Source organism: Arachis ipaensis, chromosome B10, assembly GCF_059453495.1.
Source record: "Arachis ipaensis isolate K30076 ecotype BB chromosome B10, ASM5945349v1, whole genome shotgun sequence".
Taxonomy (NCBI): domain Eukaryota; kingdom Viridiplantae; phylum Streptophyta; class Magnoliopsida; order Fabales; family Fabaceae; genus Arachis; species Arachis ipaensis.
The window spans coordinates 56,544,517-56,565,003 of record NC_142435.1 but is presented as its reverse complement, the minus strand read 5'-3'; the positions used below and the strand labels follow the sequence as shown (position 1 = coordinate 56,565,003).

Sequence of the window (20,487 nt, the reverse complement as noted above, 5' to 3'; positions counted from 1 at the left end):
GCCAGAAACATGCTCCGTTCTGGCGTTGAACGCCAGACAGATGTTCCTTACTGGCGTTTAAACGCCAGTGAGATCCTCCTCCAGGGTGTGATTTTTCTTCTGCTGTTTTTGATTCCGTTTTCAATTTTTATATTTATTTTGTGACTCCACATGATCATGAACCTAATAAAACATGAAAAACCATGAAAATAAAAATTAGATAAAAATTGGGTTGCTTCCCAATAAGCGCTTCTTTAATGTCAATAGCTTGACAGTGGGCTCTCATGGAGCCTCACGGATGTTCAGAGCATTGTTGAGACTCCCCAACACCAAACTTAGAGTTTGGATATGGGAGTTCAACACCAAACTTAGAGTTTGGTTGTGGCCTCCCAACACCAAACTTAGAGTTTGACTGTGGGGGCTCTGGTTGACTCTGTTTTGAGAGAAGCTTACTGTGCCTCTTTTCTATGTTTACAGAAGGATAACCTTGAGGTGTAAACTCAAGGGAGTCCTCATTTAATTGAAGGACTAGTTCGCCTCTGTCAACATCAATCATAACTCTTGCTGTGGCTAGGAAGGGTCTTCCAAGGATGATGAATTCATCATCATTCTTCCCAGTATCCAGGACTATGAAATCAGCAGGGATGTAAAGGCCTTCAATCTTTACTAACACGTCCTCTACTTGTCCATAAGCCTGTTTTCTTGAATTGTCTGCCATCTCTAATGAGATTTTAGCAGCTTGCACCCCATAGATTCCCAGTTTCTCTATTACAGAGAAGGGCATGAGGTTTATCCCTGACCCAAGGTCACATAGAGCCTTCTCAAAGGTTATGGTGCCTATGGTACAAGGTATTAAGAACTTTCCAAGATCCTGTTTCTTCTGAGGCAATGTCAGTTGATCCAGATCACTCAGTTCATTAGTGAACAAGGGAGGTTCATCTTCCCAAGTCTCAATACCAAATAATTTGGCATTCAGCTTCATGATTGCACCAAGGTACTTGGTAACTTGCTCTTCAGTAACATCCTCATTCTCTTCAGAAGAGGAATACTCATCAGAGCTCATGAATGGCATAAGGAGGTTTAATGGAATCTCTATGGTCTCTAGATGAGCCTTAGATTCCTTTGGTTCCTCAGAGGGAAACTCCTTATTGATCACTGGACATCCCAGGAGGTCTTCCTCCTTGGGATTCACGTCCTCCCCTTCCTCTCTAGGTTCGGCCGTGTTGACTATGTTAATGGCCTTGTACTCTCCTTTTGGATTTTCTTCTGTATTGCTTGGGAGAGTACTAGGAGAGATTTCAGTGATCCTTTTACTCAGCTGGCCCACTTGTGCCTCCAAATTTCTAATTGAGGACCTTGTTTCATTCATGAAACTTACAGTGGCCTTAGATAGATCAGAGACTAAATTTGCTAAGCTAGATGGATTTTGCTCAGAATTCTCTGTCTGTTGCTGAGTGGATGATGGAAAAGGTTTATTAATATTAAACCTGTTTCTTCCACCATTATTAAAGCCTTGTTAAGGCTTTTGTTGATCCTTCCATGAGAGATTTGGGTGATTTCTCCATGAGGGATTATAAGTGTTTCCATAGGGTTCACCCATGTAATTCACCTCTGCAATTGCAGGATTCTCAGGATCATAAGCTTCTTCTTCAGAAACTGCCTCTTGAGTACTATTGGATGCAGCTTGCATTCCATTCAGACTCTGAGAAATCATATTGACTTGCTGAGTCAATATTTTGTTCTGAGCCAATATGGCATTCAGAGTATCAATTTCAAGAACTCCCTTCTTCATAGGCGTCCCATTATTCACAGGATTCCTCTCAGAAGTGTACATGAACTGGTTATTAACAACCATGTCAATGAGTTCTTGAGCTTCTGCAGGCGTTTTATTTAGGTGAATGGATCCACCTGCAGAAGTATCCAATGACATCTTAGCTAATTCAGACAGACCATCATAGAATATATCCAGGATGGTCCACTCTGAAAGCATGTCAGAAGGACACTTTTTGGTCAGTTGCTTGTATCTCTCCCAAGCTTCATAGAGGGATTCACCTTCTTTCTGTCTGAAGGTTTGAACATCCACTCTAAGCTTGCTCAGCTTTTGAGGAGGAAAGAACTTGGCTAAGAAAGCCGTGACCAGCTTATCCCAAGAGTTCAGGCTATCTTTGGGTTGAGAGTCCAACCACACTCTAGCTCTGTCTCTTACAGCAAAAGGGAAAAACATGAGCCTGTAGACTTCAGGATCTACTCCATTAGTCTTAACAGTATCACAGATCTGCAAAAATTCAGTTAAGAACTGAAAAGGATCTTCAGATGAAAGTCCATGAAACTTGCAGTTCTGCTGCATCAGAGAAACTAATTGAGGTTTCAGCTCAAAATTGTTTACTCCAATGGTAGGGATTGAGATGCTTCTTCCATGTAAATTGGAATTAGGTGCAATAAAGTCACCAAGCATCCTCCTTACATTATTATTATTTTCGGCTGCCATCTCCTCTTCTTGTTCGAAAATTTCTGAAAGGTGCTTGCTGGATTGTTGTAATTTAGCTTCTCTTAGTTTTCTCTTCAGAGTCCTTTCAGGTTCTGGATCTGCTTCTACAAGAATGTTCTTGTCCTTGCTCCTGCTCATATGAAAAAGAGGGACAGAAAAATAATAATAATAGGGGTCCTTTTTACCACGGTATAGAGGTCCCTGTGTGAGTAGAAGAAAAGAAGAAGAAAAAATTTGAACACAGATGGAAGAGGGGGTTCGAATTTGGGTGAGATGAAGTGTTAGTAGATGAATAAATAAATAGAAGGAGATAAGAGAGAGAGAATTTTCGAAAATAATTTTTGAAAAAGAGTTAGTGATTTTCGAAAATAGTTTTTGAAAAAGGTTAGTAATTTTCGAGAATTAAAATCAAAAATTAAAATAATTAGTTAATTAAAAAGAAAATTTAAAAAAGAGGGAAGATATTTTCGAAAATTAGAGAGAGAGAGTTAGTTAGGTAGTTTTGAAAAAGATAAGAAACAAACAAAAAGTTAGTTAGTTAGTTAAAACAAATTTGAAAATCAATTTTGAAAAGATAAGAAGATAAGAAGTTAGAAAGGATATTTTAAAATCAAATTTTGAAAAAGATAAGATAAAGAGATATTTTTGAAAAGATATGATTGAAATTAGTTTTGAAAAAGATTTGATTTTTAAAATCACAATTAATGACTTGATTCACAAGAAATCACAAGATATGATTCTAGAACTCAAAGTTTGAATCTTTCTTAACAAGCAAGTAACAAACTTGAAATTTTTGAATCAAAACATTAATTGATGATGTTATTTTCGAAAATTAGGAGATAAAGATAAGAAAAAGATTTTTGAAAAATATTTTTAAAATTTTCGAAAATAAATAAGAAAAATGAAAAAGATTTGATTTTTGAAAAAGATAAGATTTTTAAATTGAAAATTTGATTTGACTCATAAAAACAACTAGATTTTAGAAAGTTTTGAAAAAGTCAACCTAAATTTTCGAAATTTATGGGTGAAAAAGAGAAAGATATATTTTTTTTGATTTTTGAATTTTTAATGATGAGAGGGAAAAACATGAAAAAGACTCAATGCATGAAAATTTTGGATCAAAACAGTGAATGCATGCAAGAATGCTATGAATGTCAACATGAACACCAAGAACACTTTGAATGTCAAGATGAACATCAATAACTTATTTTTGAAAAATTTTTAATGCAAAGAAAACATGCAAGACACCAAACTTAAAAATTTTTCATGTATAGACACTATGAATGCAAGAATGCATATGAAAAACAAGAAAAGACACAAAACATGAAAACATCAAGATCAAACAAGAAGACTTACCAAGAACAACTTGAAGATCATGAAGAATACTATGAATGCATGAATTTTTCGAAAAATGCAAGATGAATATGCAATTGACACCAAACTTTCAACTTGACTCAAGACTCAAACAAGAAACATGAAATATTTTTTATTTTAATGATTTTTTTTATTTTTTTGGATTTTTGTATATTTTTTTTCAAAAAAACATATAGGAAAAAGAAAATTAGGATTTCAAAATTTTTTAATATGAATTCCAGGAATCTTGTATTCTTAGTCTAAAGCTCCAATCCGAGGGTTAGGCATGGCTTAATAGCCAGCCAAGCTTTAGTATGTATCTCAGACATGCCACGGCTGACATTCCAATTAACTTGCCTCTATGCTGATGGTTAGAAGACCCTATCCAAAAGAATTAGACATGGCTTTACAGCCAGCCAGGCTTCAACATGCTTCATGAAACTTTAGAATTCATTCTTAAAAATTTTGAAGAAAAATATATTTTTGAAAAGATTTATTTATTTATTTATTTTTTTCGAAAACAGATGAGAAATTTTTTAAAGATTTTTGAAAAATTTTTGAAAATAAAACAAAAAAAAAAATTACCTAATCTGAGCAACAAGATGAACCGTCAGTTGTTCAAACTCGAACAATCCCCGACAACGGCGCCAAAAACTTGGTGCACGAAATTGTGATCTCAGGCAACGGTGCCAGAAACTCTGTACGCACGTCTTAATAAATCGTTTTTCATTCACAACTTCGATACAACTAACCAGCAAGTGCACTGGGTCATCCAAGTAATAAACCTTACGTGAGTAAGGGTCGATCCCACGGAGATTGTTGGTATGAAGCAAGCTATGGTCACGTTGTAAATCTCAGTCAGGCGGATATAAAATAGTTATGGAGTTTTCGAACATAAATAATAAATAGATAGAAAATAAGGATAGAAACACTTATGTATATCATTGGTGAGAATTTCAGATAAGTGTATAGAGATGCTTTCGTTCCTCTGAACCTCTGCTTTCCTGTTGTCTTCATCCAATCAGTCTTACTCCTTTCCATGGCTGGCTTTATGTAAGGACATCACCGTTGTCAATGGCTACTTTTAATCCTCTCTGGAAAATGGTCCGATGCACTGTCACTGCATGGCTAATCGTCTGGAGGCATCACCCTTGTCAATGGCTACATCCTATCCTCTTGTGAAAATGGTCCAAATGCTCTGTCACAGCACGGCTAATCATCTGAGGTTCTCGATCATACTGGAATAGGATTCACCCTCCTTTTGCGTCTGTCACTACGCCCAGCACTCGCGAGTTTGAAGTTTGTCACAGTCATTCAATCCTAGAGTCCTACTCGGAATACCACAGATAAGGTTTAGACTTTTCCGGACTCTCATGAATGCCACCATCAATCTAGCTTATACCACGAAGATTCTGATTAAGAGATCTAAGAGATACTCATTCAATCTAAGGTAGAACGGAAGTGGTTGTCAGGCACGCGTTCATAGGGAATGATGACGATTGTCACGTTCATCACATTCAGGTTAAAGTGCGAATGAATATCTTAGAAGTGGAATAAGTTGAATTGAATAGAAAAACAGTAGTACTTTGCATTAATCTTTGAGGAACAGCAGAGCTCCACACCTTAATCTATGGAGTGCAGAAACTCTACCGTATGAAAATACATAAGTGATAATGGTCCAGGCATGGCCGAATGGCCAGCCCCCATGAAAGTCTAAGATAGCATAAAACTAATCAAAGATGTCTAATACAATAGTAAAAAGTCCTATTTATACTAAACTAGTTACTAGGGTTTACAAAAGTAAGTAATTGATGCATAAATCCACTTCCGGGGCCCACTTGGTGTGTGCTTGGGCTGAGCTTGAATGTTACACGTGAAGAGGCTCTTTCTGGAGTTGAACGCCAGGTTGTAACGTGTTTCTGGCGTTCAACTCTGGTTTGTGATGTGTTTCTGGCGTTTAACTCCAGACAGCAGCGTAGAACTGGCGTTCAACACCCTTTTACGTCGTCTAAACTCGGCCAAAGTATGGACTATTATATATTTCTGGAAAGCCCTGGATGTCTACTTTCCAACGCAATTGGAAGCACGCCATTTTGAGTTCTGTAGCTCCAGAAAATCCACTTTGAGTACAGGGAGGTCAGAATCCAACAGCATCAGCAGTCCTTCTTCAACCTCTGAATCTGATTTTTGCTCAAGTCCCTCAATTTCAGCCAGAAAATACCTGAAATCACAGAAAAACACACAAACTCATAGTAAAGTCCAGAAATGTGAATTTAACATAAAAACTAATGAAAACATCCCTAAAAGTAACTAGATCCTACTAAAAACAATGCCAAAAAGCGTATAAATTATCCGCTCATCAATTGCATTGAATGAGATTCCACCACTTTAACTTTAACCTTACTCTTTATCTTGGATTTAGCATGAGAACATGCTATTGTTTAAGTGTGGGGAGGTTGATAAACCCATATTTTATGATATATTTTGTGCATAATTTAAGTGATTTATTCAGTCCTTCACTCACTTATTCATGTTAATTGCATGATTTTACTTTCCCTTCCTTATTATGTGATATATGTGAAATACATGTTTCCTATGCTTTAAAAATAATTATTTTAATTACTCTTTATTACCATTCGATGCCGTGATTTGTATGTTAAGTAGTTTCAGATATTCTAAAGGCAGGAATGACTTAAAGGATGGAAAGGAAACATACAAAAATGGAAGGAAAGCACGAAATGGAGTTTTTGAAGAAACTGGCAGCAACGCGAACGCGTGGACAACGTGGTCGCATGCTTGGCGTGAAGAGAGCACGACGCGAACGCGCGCCTTGAGTAGAACGCAGATGACGCGGACGCATGACCGAAGCGAACGCGTGATAAGGAAAACTCCAAATGACGCGACCGCGTGACCCACGCGGACGCGTGACAGTGGCTACGCACCAGAAATTACAGAAAATGCTCCCAGCGATTTCTGAAGCCTTTTTTGGCCCAGATCCAAGTACAGAAAGCACAGATTAGAGGTTATAAAGTGGAGGAATGCATCCATCTAGGGGGAGTCAAGGTGGATAAGTTTATATTCCCTGCAGACTTTGTAATCCTGGACCTAGGAGAAGAAGGGAGTAACTCTATTATCTTGGGAAGACCATTCCTGGCCACAGCAAGGGCCGTCATAGATGTTGAACAAGGAGAATTAACCCTAAGGGTACATGATAAGAGCATCACTCTGAATGTCTTTCCAGAAGCACAGCATACTGATGAAAAGGAAAACTGCATGAAGGATGACAGAGAAGACTTGCATTGGAAGGAAGAATCCAAGAAGATACTCATTAGTTCCCCTCCAAAGCAAGAGACAAGCAGCGAAGCAAGACCAAAGGAGAATGAGACTGTACAGAATGATAAGAGAAAGCAAGAAGGAAGTGAGGTGTTGGCCACTAAGAAGACAGATCCCAAAATATAGCCCACTGTCAAAGCAGAAGGATCACCAAAAAAGGGGAAGAAAAGCAAGAAAAAGGCTCTAAAAGGGTGGAAAAACAAAAAGATTCCAACTGAAGGATTCTTAAAGGGAGATAAAGTGCAACTAATCCACCAACAGTTGGGGACAGAGTAACAATCTGATGATTACTACACTAGCAACAGGATACTCTCACTGGAGCATACAGAGATTGAACATCAAGGCACTAGAAGAAAGCTCACAGTGAGAGGAGACAAACTGAGGTACCACAATCATCAGCCACCCTAATAAGGAGTCAATGTCAAGCTAATGAAAATAAAAGAGTGCTCCATGGGAGGCAGCCCATGATTTAATATTCTTGCTTTGTTTTAATTTCAATAAAGGGTTCTCCTAGCATATATTTGAATTCTTACAAGCAGATTTGATAATTTCACATATCATTGTGAAGCATATGTCTGATTCCTAAGTTTGGTGTACCTAAAGGCACTCCAAAATATCTTCTCAAGCTATCTTATGATATATACTTATACATTCAGGTGGAGTATATAGCAAAACATTAAGTTTGGTGTCTACATATGTATTGAATCTCAGAAAAACCATTTTTCTCAAAAGATCAAATTTATGAATAGATGAACCATACATTGTTTCATTTTATGAGTTTATGGTAGAAAATAAAATGTCCCTTATGATGAATGCACCAATTCTGACGGATGTTCTTTGCATTTTATATGGATCACTTAGTAGGGGACAAGTTTGGTGTTCACCAAATTTCAGTTCACTATCTAAGCAGCACAATTGGTTATTTATGAATAAGGAACATGTAAAATTTTGTTTTTCTTTATTGCTTGGCACTACACCACCGTAATTCAAACCATAAAGCTTACCATTGTCTTGATTTAATTGTATAGGTACAAGGGAAATTGAGAAGAAGATAAAAGGGAGCATGCATGGTTATGACAAGATGAAAAGAGAGTCACATGTGCCTAGCGAATGGTGCTCTCTTGGAGACAAAATCTGCATGCATTAATGCCTTGGAGGCTGAACCACATGCATCCAATGGGGGAGCAATCCTTGTCCTCCTTCATCTTTGCATGCTAGCTGATAAACCATTATTCTATAGTTTATATTGTATTCAATTGTGTGGTTTTATCAAATCTTTACCCATTTATTCATTAAATTAGCATATATTTACAATTCCTTCCCAAAATTACTCCATGGTTGAAAACTTGCTTCCTAGAGACTTTTAATTATGTATTTTAATTCTCCTTTATTCCATTCGATGCCGTGATCTGTGTGTTAAGTGTTTCAGGATTTATAGGGCATGAATGAATTGGAGATTGGAAAGGAGGCTTGCAAAAATGGTAGGAACACAAGAAATTGAGGAGATGACCAGCGAGAAGCGACGCGGACGCATGGCTCACGTGACTGCGTGAATTAGAGGAAATTGTAGTGACGTGCTCGCGTGCCTGACGCGAATACATGGATTGGAAACTGCACAAGTGACGTGAATGCGTGGACGACACGCACGCGTGGCAAGGCAAAACGCTGGATGACGCGAACGCGTGGATGACGCGATCGCCTGACGTGCGCGATCTGCAGAATTCGCTTGGGGCGATTTTTGGCCCTGTTTTGACCCAGTTTTCGGCCCAGAAAAGCAGATTAGAGCCAGGGAACATGCACAGACCAAGGACAACATTCATTCTGCATAATTTTAGTTTTAGATCTAATTTTACTCCTCCTCTAGGTTTTCTCTCTACACATTAATAGTTCTCTTTCATATCCTTAATTTCTTCAGAGTTACTATTGGATTATTTTTAGAATTTATTAATACAAGAACTATTTTTATTTTAATTGATCCTTTTAATTATTATTTATCATGTCTTTCTTTATTTCTCTTTATTATTTCGTGAATTTTACATTCATAATGAGTGAGTAGTTCCATAACTTGAATGGGAGTTGGTTGAAAGGAGGACCTTGAGTTGGAATGCTCAAGAGTAAAATTATAGTTGGGTTTAGCATTGGGTCACCCTCTAGTCACTGACACTAGTCTTTCCAGGATTAGAACTTATGAGTAGAAACTAACTTCCAACTTGCTTAACTTTCCTTTATCCGGTAAGGGATAATTGAGCATACAACCTTCAATTATCAAGACTGGAGCCAGCCATTTGAAATCATGTGCGATGCTTCCAACCATGCAGTAGAAGCAGCGCTGGCTCAGTGTGAAGGTAAGGACCCTTTTGTAATTGCTTATGCATCTAAGACTTTAGACGCTGCTTAGTCTAATTACACTACTACTGAGAAAGAGCTTCTTGCTATTGTTTTTGCTCTGGATAAATTCTGAGCCTATTTACTTGGTGCTAAGGTAGTAGTGTACTCAGACCATGCAGCTCTAAAGTATTTATTAGCTAAAATGGAGTCCAAACCAAGGCTTATACGTTGGATACTGCTACTACAAGAATTTGATTTAGAAATTAAGGACAGGAGTGGTAACCAGAATCTAGTGGCAAACCACTTGAGTCGTCTTGAGCACATTACGGATACCTCCACTCCTATAAATGATAATTTTCCATTCGACAACTTACAAGCAGTATCTGAAGTAGTCCCTTGGTATGCACCTGTAGCTAATTATCTAGTTAGCTGCACTTTACCTCCAAACTTTACTAAGCATCAAAGGGACAAGCTGAGAAGCGAATCCAAATATTATATATGGGATGACCCATATTTATGGAGATGTGGCGCTGACCAGGTAATTAGATGGTGTGTGCTTCAATCAGAATTCCAGTCCATTTTAGAGGCCTGCCACTCATCTGAGAGTGGAGGACATTTTGGCCCTCAAAGAACAGCTAGAAAAATTTTAGACTGTGGATTCTGGTGGCCTACTCTTTTTAAAGACGCTACTGAATTTTGTAAATCATGTTCCCCATGCCAAAGGTTTGGTAATATATCTAAGAGGGATGATATGCCTCAACAGACTATGCTTTTCTGTGAAATTTTTTATGTTTGGGGCATTGAATTCATGGGTCCATTTCCAAATTCTAATGGTTATTTTTATATATTGTTAGCTATAGATTACGTTTCTAAATGGGTGGAAGCAATTCCTACCCGCATTGATGATGCTAACACCGTTGTTTCCTTTGTTAGAACCCATATTATTTGTCACTTCGGATCACCACGAGCAATCGTGAGCGATCAAGGCACCCATTTCTGTAACAGGAGACTAACAGGATTACTGAAGAAGCATGGGATAGTTCATAAAGTGGCAACATCCTACCATCCCCAGACTAATGGACAAGCTGAAGTGTCTAACAGAGAGATAAAGAGCATATTGTAGAAGATAGTCAAACCTAATAGAAGAGACTGGAGCACCAGGCTACAAGATGCACTCTGGGCATACAGAATAGCATACAAGACACCCATTGGGATGAGTCCCTTCCGCTTAGTTTATGAAAAAGCCTGTCACCTCCCAGTTGAGGTAGAGCACAAAGCCTTTTGGGCAGTAAAGGAGTGCAATATGGAGTTTGAGAAGGCCGGAACTGAAAAGAAGTTGCAACTACAAGAATTAGAAAACCTTCGCCTAGAAGCTTATGAGAACTCAAGGCTGTATAAGGAAAAGATGAAGGCTATGCATGATAAGCACATCAAGAGGAGAGAGTTCCATCCTGGGAACTTTGTCCTCCTTTACAACTCTAGACTGAGGCTCATGCCAGGCAAGTTAAGATCAAGATGGGAAGGTCCATATAGAGTAGAGAAGGCCGAGCCATACAGAGTTTTCCACCTAAGTCATCCTTCAAGCTCTAAATTCATCAAAGTTAATGGACATCGCTTAAAGCTATATCATGGTGAGAAGGCGACGAAAACCAAGGAGCTAGAGATCTTCCTCTTGGAGGATCCACCCACAGCAGAAGACTGAGCTAGTGGAGCGTCCAACTTAAGGACGTTAAAGCAAAGTGCTGGGTGGAAGACAACTCACCGTGTTATGATCGTTTCTTTCTTTTATTTCTTTATTTCCTTTCTCAATAACTCTTCTCAGTACTAGTGCCTATAGTTTACATCTTCATCTGTATATTGCATATATAAAAAAAAATGGGGGCACGCGACGCAACAGCATCGCTGACGCGTTCGCGTCGCAGGTGAGTAATGATGTGTGGAAAACGATCCAACACGAAACTAACCGGCAAGTGCACCGGGTCGCATCAAGTAATAAAACTCATGGGAGTGAGGTCGATCCCACAGGGATTGAAGGATTGAGCAATTTTAGTTTAGTGGTTGATTTAGTCAAGCGAATCAAGTATTGGTTGGGTGATTTGTGATTGCAGAAACTAAATTGCTTGAAATGTAAAGGGAGAGGGGTAGATTGCAGAAAATTAAAGAGCAAAGAAAGTAAATAAGCTGAATCTTAAAGTGCAAGTAATATAAATTGCAGAAACATAGATTGCAAGAAATGTAAATTACAGAATCTTAAAGTGCAAGAAATGTAAATGGCTTGAATTGTAAAGGGAATTGGGAATTGGATTTGCAGAAATTAAACAAGGAAAAGTAAAATGCAATAAACAGAAAAGTAGAAGATGACTTGAATTAAACCGGATCTAAAACGGAAATGAGAAAAAGCTTGGTGCAGCAATGAAATCAGGAAATTGAAATTTAAAATTGTAGATCTCAGGACTCAAGAGACTAGATAGCTGAGTCTAGATCTCACTGCCTTCCTAGATCCAGCAAGAACAATTGCAAAGGAAATAAAGAAATGTAAATTGCAAAAAAGAGTAGAAGAAGAAGCAATTAACAGAAATTGGAATTCAATTATGCAGAAAATTTAACAAGATCTCAAGGTGAGATCGAAACAGAAGTTCTTCAATTCTTCACCCAAGATCCGAAGCAAGGAAAGTAAAGAGTGCTCAAGCAAGAACAAGGAAGAAGAGAGATCAATTCTCCTCCCAAATTCCCTTGAATTAAAACAACAATGGCAAGAAATGTAAAGGTGAGCTCTCTCTGTAAGTGTTTTTCCCAATGCTAAAGGAAAGCCTCCGGAAAACTTAAATCCTAAGCTATTTATACACTTTCTTCAAATGGTCTTCAAGCCTTGAATTGGGCCTTTGCTCTTGATGGAATTGGGTTGACAAAAGCCTCTGTTGATTGCACTTGGAATTGGAGAGAAACCCATTGTGAACCGGGACATAAAGCACAAAAGCTTGAGCCAAAGTTTGAGGCAAACTTTTGCTCAAGCTTTTTATATCGGCCACCCCCTTTTGCTAATATCCACGTTTGAGCTAAAGTTTGAGGTCAAACTTTTAGCCAAACGTGGATCCCCTTGTGTGCATGTGTGGCGCCAACGTTTGCCAAAAAGCTTGAGGCAAACGTTGGCGCAAGCTTTTCTCCTCCAGGGTGTTGGTGTGTGGTGCCAACATTTGCCAAAAGACTTGAGGCAAACGTTGGCGCAAGCTTTTGCTCCATCCTGGGTGATTTCAACTTTTCCAAAAGCTTGAGCTAAAGTTTGAGGCAAGCTTTTGCTCAAGCTTTTTGTTCTCTCTTGCTCCTTGCCCTTTCTTCTTTCTTCAACCTTCTTCGAAGCTCTTTTCACCTATTATCAATCAACAAAACATATCAAAGCTATGCTCAAAATCATGAGATTGTTATTCTTTCATAATATATGACAATTATAGCATAAAACCTCATGAAATTATATTAATTCATCCATGGTTGATTGAATCAAAGGAAACATGAAATTCTACCCAATTGGCTTGCTTATGGCTCAAGAAAGTGCATAAAATCAACTGAAAACATAAGAAAAAGACTAGTGAAACTAGGCTAAGATGACTTGTCATCACAACACCAAACTTAAAGCTTGCTTGTCCCCAAGCAAGATAGGAATTATTGAGAAGAAAGAATGAAAAGGAAGAGGATGTTTATGCTAGCAGAGTATTATTGGTAGCTCATGGGGTTTCATGTAGATATGTAAATATTCACTTCTTATTGACATTTAGGCCTAGAAAATCTCCTTCAAGCATCAAGTAACACACTGCTATGACCTCTCATTATTCCTTTGTCCTTGACTATTATTTTTTTTATAAGCTTTAGTTGAGTGTCATGTGTAACAAGCTCTTTTCTTTCTTTATGCTTGACACATTATTCACTATAGACACTTGACTCACATTCCTTCTTAGAACATTGATACCCAGCACCTCTTTGGGTTACTAAATGCCTTGTAGTTAGGTTGCTCTTGATAGTGGACTTTCAGTTGATGATCCCGGGTTAGTTAACCCAAGTCACCAAGTGTTGATGCACTCCAAAGAACTTAATAATCCAAGCAGATCCTAGTACAAAGACACCACAGGCATATATTCTAAGGTTCAAGCTATTGGTGTCTAGCTTTGTTTCTTTTTATTTTTCTTTTGTTCTGTTGCCACTCTTTGGCTATTTCTTTTCTCTTTTTGTTTTTTTTTTCTTTTTAACCTAGGACTTTTATTTTATTGAGATTCATAGACAGTGAGCTACTTTCTACTTAAAAAGAGATAGTCTAGTTCTTTTATTCACTAAAAGTGAGCTATCATACAATCACACATACATACCACCACTTACTATTATTGTACTTCCAGCTAACAAAGAACTATCTTACTTCACATTCCAAACATTTCTTTTATTGAATTAAAGATGCAGGGGACAAAGCATGCATTTAGTTAAGTGAAAGTAAACACACAAGCACACACTTAGACTAGCTTATTTATTGCAAAAAAATTGATTCTACTTGTACTAGATGAACACTTTAGCAAGACATAAATCAAAGCATTTCTCAACAGCAAGAGTTAAGTATAGATACAACCTATTGGTTTGCAGTTGTTTTGTCCTTCCTTCTGTTGTGGCCCTTTTGAGTTATGATGCATAATGTCTTCAAATGGTGGTTAGTTCCCTACACAATTCTCAAAAGTTGCTTGCTTCTCAAGCCCTTAGGTGACTGGTTAGTATGCATGAATTGAGTGTGGCTTTTGGATTTAATTTGGTGTGGAAACACCAAACTTAATTCCTTGCCACTGTCTCTAATGCAACAGGTTGTCCACTTATGAATTCTTTTGGCCTTGCTAAAGGTTATGGAACCAAAACTAAAAAGCAATTAAATAGTTGAAAAATTTGTTTGATTGCTTGGAGCTAGTATTATGCAGGAGGTGAGAGTATGCTTTTAAATGAGATTTTGGTGGAACACCAAACTTAGAATCCTTCATTCTCCCTTAAATTGGTTTGGTGTGCAACACCAAACTTAGCTCCTTGCAATACATACTTAATTATTCAACATTTTTATTGAAAAAGCTATGAAAAGAAAACTACCTCAGGTTGGGTTGCCTCCCAACAAGCACTCTTTTAATGTCACTAGCTTGACATCTTGTTCTTTGATCATGGAGGTTGAAAATTATAGTGCCTCAGCTTTTCTCCTCTTATTGTGAACTTTCTTCTGGTCTCCTCTTTGATGATCTCTAGGTGTTCAAGTGAAAGGATCCGGTTCACAGTATAGCATTCAGATGATTGTGGGGACACCTTCATTGGTTGGGTGTTTAACACTACTTTATCCCCTGGTGAAAAGCCTTCAGTGGGTATTTTCTTGTTTTTCCACCCTTTTGGCCTCTTCTTTTTCTCTTCTTTCTTAGGAGATGATTCATGCCTTGGTGGTTCTTTATCTGGAATGTTGAGGTTCTCATCTGGGGGTTTTGGATCTAGTTCCTCCTTGATTTCTTTGGTCTGTTAAACCATCTCTACTTCTTTCAAGCATGGATGTAGAAGTCTTGGAGTTAACTCATTGAATACCTCCTTTAAGCTTTGATCCTTGGCCTTATCCTTCATACAATCTTCTTCTTGAGTGGGCTCATGTGGGGTTTTAAAAACATGGAATGCTAGGTGCTCATCATGCACTCTCAGCAACAATTCCCCTTTTTCAACATCTATCAATGCTCTGCCCGTAGCAAGAAAAGGCCTCCCTAGGATGATGGGAGTGTTAGGGTCCTCCTCTATATCCAGAATGACAAAATCAGCTGGGAGAAGAGATTTTCCCACTTTTACCAGCACATTCTCTACAACTCCAAGTGCTTGCTAAATGGATTTATCAGCCATTTGAAGAAGTACTCGTGTGGATTTCAGCTCGATAATTTGGAGTTTCCTCATTAGAGACAAAGGCATCAAATTTATGCTTGCACCAAGATCACAGAATGACTTCTCAATTGTTATGTTTCTTATGGTGCAAGGTATATAAAAACTCTCAGGGTCATCTTTCTTCTCTGGCAACTCTCTTTGGAGAATAGCACTACATTCCATTGTCATCTCAACAATTTGTCCTTCTTTTAGGGACTTTTTCTTTGTCAGCATTTCCTTCATAAATTTGGCATACAATGGCATCTGTTCAAGTGCTTCTAAGAAAGGAATATTGATGCTGAGTGTCTTGAATATGTCCAGGAACTTTGAGTATTGCTTATCTTCATTCTCTTTTTTGAACCTCTGAGGGTATGGAAGTTTGGGGATATATGGCTTCACCCCTTCCTTCTTCTCTTGTAGCTGTGGCTTAAGGATGTTCTTGTCTCTCTTTGAGCTTTTTGCATTCTTGGTCTTTCTATTCTTTTCTCTTCTCTCTTCTGTCTCTTCTTGTGGAGCTTCTCTGTTGTGTTCTTCCTGATTGATGACTTCTTTCCCTCCAGTCTTCTCACTTCCCACTGTGATTGCCTTGCACTCCTCCCACTTTGTAGCTTTTCCTTTGTCCCTTGGGTGGTCTTGAGTGGCACTAGGGGATGCATTTGATTGCTTCTCACCCATCTCTACAATTTGTTTAGCCATTTGCTCCATATGCCTCTCAAGATTTCTGATTGAAGCTTCTTGATCTTGTCTTGCCATCTCTTGATTTTTCATGAGTTTCTCCATCATTATCTCTAGACTAGAGATTCTTTGGGAGTCTGGATTTGGTTGTGGTTGTGTAAAATGAGATGGTTGTTGCTGGAAGTTGTTTGAACTATTTGTGGGATTATTTTGTGGGTGGAATGTGGATGTGGAAGGTGGATGATGGTTATTTTGGGGTTTTCTATATGGATTGTGGGTTATGTTTTGCTGGTTGTTGTTCTGGTTGTTTCTTGAGTTGTTTTGGTTTGAATTTCTTTGCCATGGTTGTTGGTTTTGAGTATGGTTATCTCCCCATCTGAGATTTGGATGGTTCTTCCAGGATGGATTGTAGGTGTCACCATAAACTTCATTTTGGCCGTAGCTTTGGTTGTGCACATATTGAGGTTGTTCCTGCTGCTGATCTTCTTGGTTTTCTTCATTTTGTCCCCATTTGGTTGATGATTGGCTTGTGTTGATTGCTGCAACTTGGAGACTATCAATCCTCTTGGCCATTTGATCAAATTGTTGTTGAATTTGCTGCTGCATTATTTTGTTTTGAGCCAGAATTGAGTCCACTCCTTCCAACTCCATCACTCCTTTCCTTTGTGATGGCTGGCGTTGTCTTTGATGAGCAAAGAAATATTGATTGTTTGCCACCATATCAATGAGGTTTTGGGCCTCTTCAGCTGTCTTCATGAGTTGCATTGAGCCTCCTGCTGAATAGTCAAGTGCCCCTTGAGCTTTCATTGTCAGTCCTTCATAGAAATTTTGGAGTTTATCCCATTCATTAAACATCTCAGGAGGGCACTTCCTGATTAGAGCTTTGTATCGTTCCCATGCCTCATACAAGGGTTCAGCATCCATTTATGTGAATGTTTGTACTTCAGTCTTCAATCTAATAACTCTTTGAGGTGGGTAAAACTTGGCAAGGAACTTGGTTACTAGATCATCCCATTGTTGATGCTGTCTCTTGGGAAGGATTCCAACCATTGAGTGGCTTTGTCTTTGAGGGAAAATGGAAATAGCAGCAATTTGTAACTGTCAGGATGCACACCATTGGTCTTCACTGTGTTACATATCCTCAGGAAGGTGGATAGGTGCTGGTTTGGATCTTCCAAGGGGCCTCCTCCATAGGAACAGTTGTTCTGCACCAAGGTGATGAGTTGGGGCTTCAATTCAAAGTTATTTGCATCGACATTTGGGGTAAGGATGCTACTCCCACAATGCCTTGGATTAGCAAGTGTATATGAAGCCAGGACTCTCCTCTGGGGTTGACCATTGTTGTTGGCCATTCTCACTGGTGGATTTGTTGGATTTGTTAAGTGTTCCTCCAATTCATGATATTCTTCATCTGATTCTTCCTCTCCAGCAACATTTTTTTCTCTTGCTTCTCTTCTTAGCCTTCGGAGGATTCTTTCGTAAGTTTCATGAAAGGTAGGGATCTCTCTTCGTGTATCTGTCATACAAGCAAAACAAAAGAAACACACAAAAACCAATGACACTTCAATCTATTGCTAGAATGAAGTTTGAGTTAGCTTAAGCAAAAATTCGAACAGTTAGTGGGTTAGTCAAAAATTAAAGAAACAGAAAAGAAAAAATGCTTGATCTAGATTTCCACTTCACTTAATCATTGTCAATCTAATCAATCCCCGGCAACGGCGCCAAAAACTTGATGTGTGGAAAACGATCCAACATGAAACTAACCGGCAAGTGCACCGGGTCGCATCAAGTAATAAAACTCACGGGAGTGAGGTCGATCCCACAGGGATTGAAGGATTGAGCAATTTTATTTTAGTGGTTGATTTAGTCAAGCGAATCAAGTATTGGTTGGGTGATTTGTGATTGCAGAAACTAAATTGCTTGAAATGTAAAAGGAGAGGGGTAGATTGCAGAAAATTAAAGAGCAAAGAAAGTAAATAAGCTGAATCTTAAAGTGCAAGTAATATAAATTGCAGAAACTTAGATTGCAAGAAATATAAATTGCAGAATCTTAAACTGCAAGAAATGTAAATGGCTTGAATTGTAAAGGGAATTGGGAATTGGATTTGCAGAAATTAAACAAGGAAAAGTAAAATGCAATAAACAGAAAAGTAGAAGATGACTTGAATTAAACCAGATCTAAAACTGAAATGAGAAAAAGCTTGGTGCAGGAATGAAATAAGGAAATTGAAATTTAAAACTGTAGATCTCAGGACTCAAGAGACTAGATAGCTGAGTCTAGATCTCACTGCCTTCCTAGATCCAGCAAGAACAATTGCAAAGGAAATAAAGAAATGTAAATTGCAAAAAAGAGTAGAAGAAGAAGCAATTAACAGAAATTGGAATTCAATTATGCAGAAAATTTAACAAGATCTCAAGGTGAGATTGAAACAGAAGTTCTTCAATTCTTCACCCAAGATCCGAAGCAAGGAAAGTAAAGAGTGCTCAAGCAAGAACAAGGAAGAAGAGAGATCAATTCTCCTCCCAAATTCCCTTGAATTAAAACAACAATGCCAAGAAATATAAAGGTGAGCTCTCTCTGTAAGTGTTTTTCCCAATGCTAAAGGAAAGCCCCCGGAAAACTTAAATCCTAAGCTATTTATACACTTTCTTCAAATGGTCTTCAAGCCTTGAATTGGGCCTTTGCTCTTGATGGAATTGGGTTGACAAAAGTCTCTGTTGATTGCACTTGGAATTGGAGAGAAACCCATTGTGAACCGGGACATAAAGCACAAAAGCTTGAGCCAAAGTTTGAGGCAAACTTTTGCTCAAGCTTTTTATATCGGCCACCCTCTTTTGCTGATATCCACGTTTGAGCTAAAGTTTGAGGTCAAACTTTTAGCCAAACGTGGATCCCCTTGTGTGCATGTGTGGCGCCAACGTTTGCCAAAAAGCTTGAGGCAAACGTTGGCGCAAGCTTTTGCTCCATCCTGGGTGATTTCAACTTTTCCAAAAGCTTGAGCTAAAGTTTGAGGCAAGCTTTTTGTTCTCTCTTGCTCCTTGCCCTTTCTTCTTTCTTCAACCTTCTTCGAAGCTCTTTTCACCTATTATCAATCCACAAAACATATCAAAGCTATGCTCAAAATCATGAGATTGTTATTCTTTCATAATATATGACAATTATAGCATAAAACCTCATGAAATTGTATTAATTCATCCATGGTTGATTGAATCAAAGGAAACATGAAATTCTACCCAATTGGCTTGCTTATGGCTCAAGAAAGTGCATAAAATCAACTGAAAACAAAAGAAAAAGACTAGTGAAACTAGGCTAAGATGACTTGTCATCAAGTAAGAAAGCAAAATAAATCGAACAGAAAGTCACTCGGGAGTGTGGCTGGAGGCATGCCTTAGGCACAAATTGAACCACGTGACCACGTCACTGACGCGTCCGCGTCATGTGGGAATAATGCCTCCCACGCGTCCGCGTCACCCACGCGGACGCGTGACATGAAAATCGACGTAAGAAAGGGTGCATGGCCGAAAGTTGTGCTGGAATGGGGCTGGACTGGCGCTAGACCCATAAGCCTTACCACGCGAACGCGTGCCCCACGCGTCTGCATCGTATTCCAATATCGGCCACCCACGCGAACGCGTCCACTACGCGACCGCGTCACCCTGGAATTTGGCAACCATGAGTTTCAAACAGAGAGTTGTGCGAGCGCGAGGCTGCCCTGGCGCCAGTAGCACCGAACGAGTCACGCGTCTGCGTGACCGACGCGACCGCGTCGATTCATATAAGCACCATCCGTGCGAACGCGTACCCCACGCATCTGCATCGCTTGCGCCTCACAGCTTATCCTAATATGCCAAAATTCCTTATCTTTCTCTTCCCCAAATCCTACTTTTTCTTTTCCCTTCTTGTTTCTTTCTTTCCCTTTCTTCCTTCTTCCCTCTTTCTCACTTTCTACTTTCTCTCTCTCTCACCACCATTATCAAGGTTTTTCTTTTCTTCTTCCCTCTTTACTTTTCTATTCTTCTTCCTTATTTTATGTTTTCTTCTTCCGTTCTTTTTTTTTTCTCTTTTCACTTTCATTATCCATGTTTTCTTTTTCTTTCTTTTTCTTTTAATTGGTGTTGGAAATTTATTTGGGTCATTGTTTCTTATTATATGCTTGTGGACTATTGCAAAATTATTTGACAATTATATATTAATTTTTAAGGGTTGCTTGCATGTTCAATTTATTATTTTCATTAGCTTATTCACCATGCATGCTATGTGTTTGTGAAAACGCCCGTATGGCATTGTGCACTGTTTTGCGATATCTTTTATCCTACTACTCTAAAATGCTTGCTTTTCACAAAACCCTTTTTCATATCATATTAATTCAATATAATTGTCATTACAAACAAGTTATTAGTTTGAAAGGCTTGGTAATCTAACTTGAACA

The 20,487-nt window shown here is 38.5% G+C and overlaps 1 non-coding gene across 1 annotated transcript; it reads left to right on the top strand.

Annotated features, from left to right (window-relative positions):
- Positions 1-1,963: 1,963 nt before the first annotated feature.
- LOC148580143 (small nucleolar RNA R71) lies at positions 1,964-2,071 on the top strand. The gene has a single exon (XR_015895736.1). It is a non-coding gene; the product is annotated as a small nucleolar RNA R71 (small nucleolar RNA).
- Positions 2,072-20,487: the final 18,416 nt, after the last annotated feature.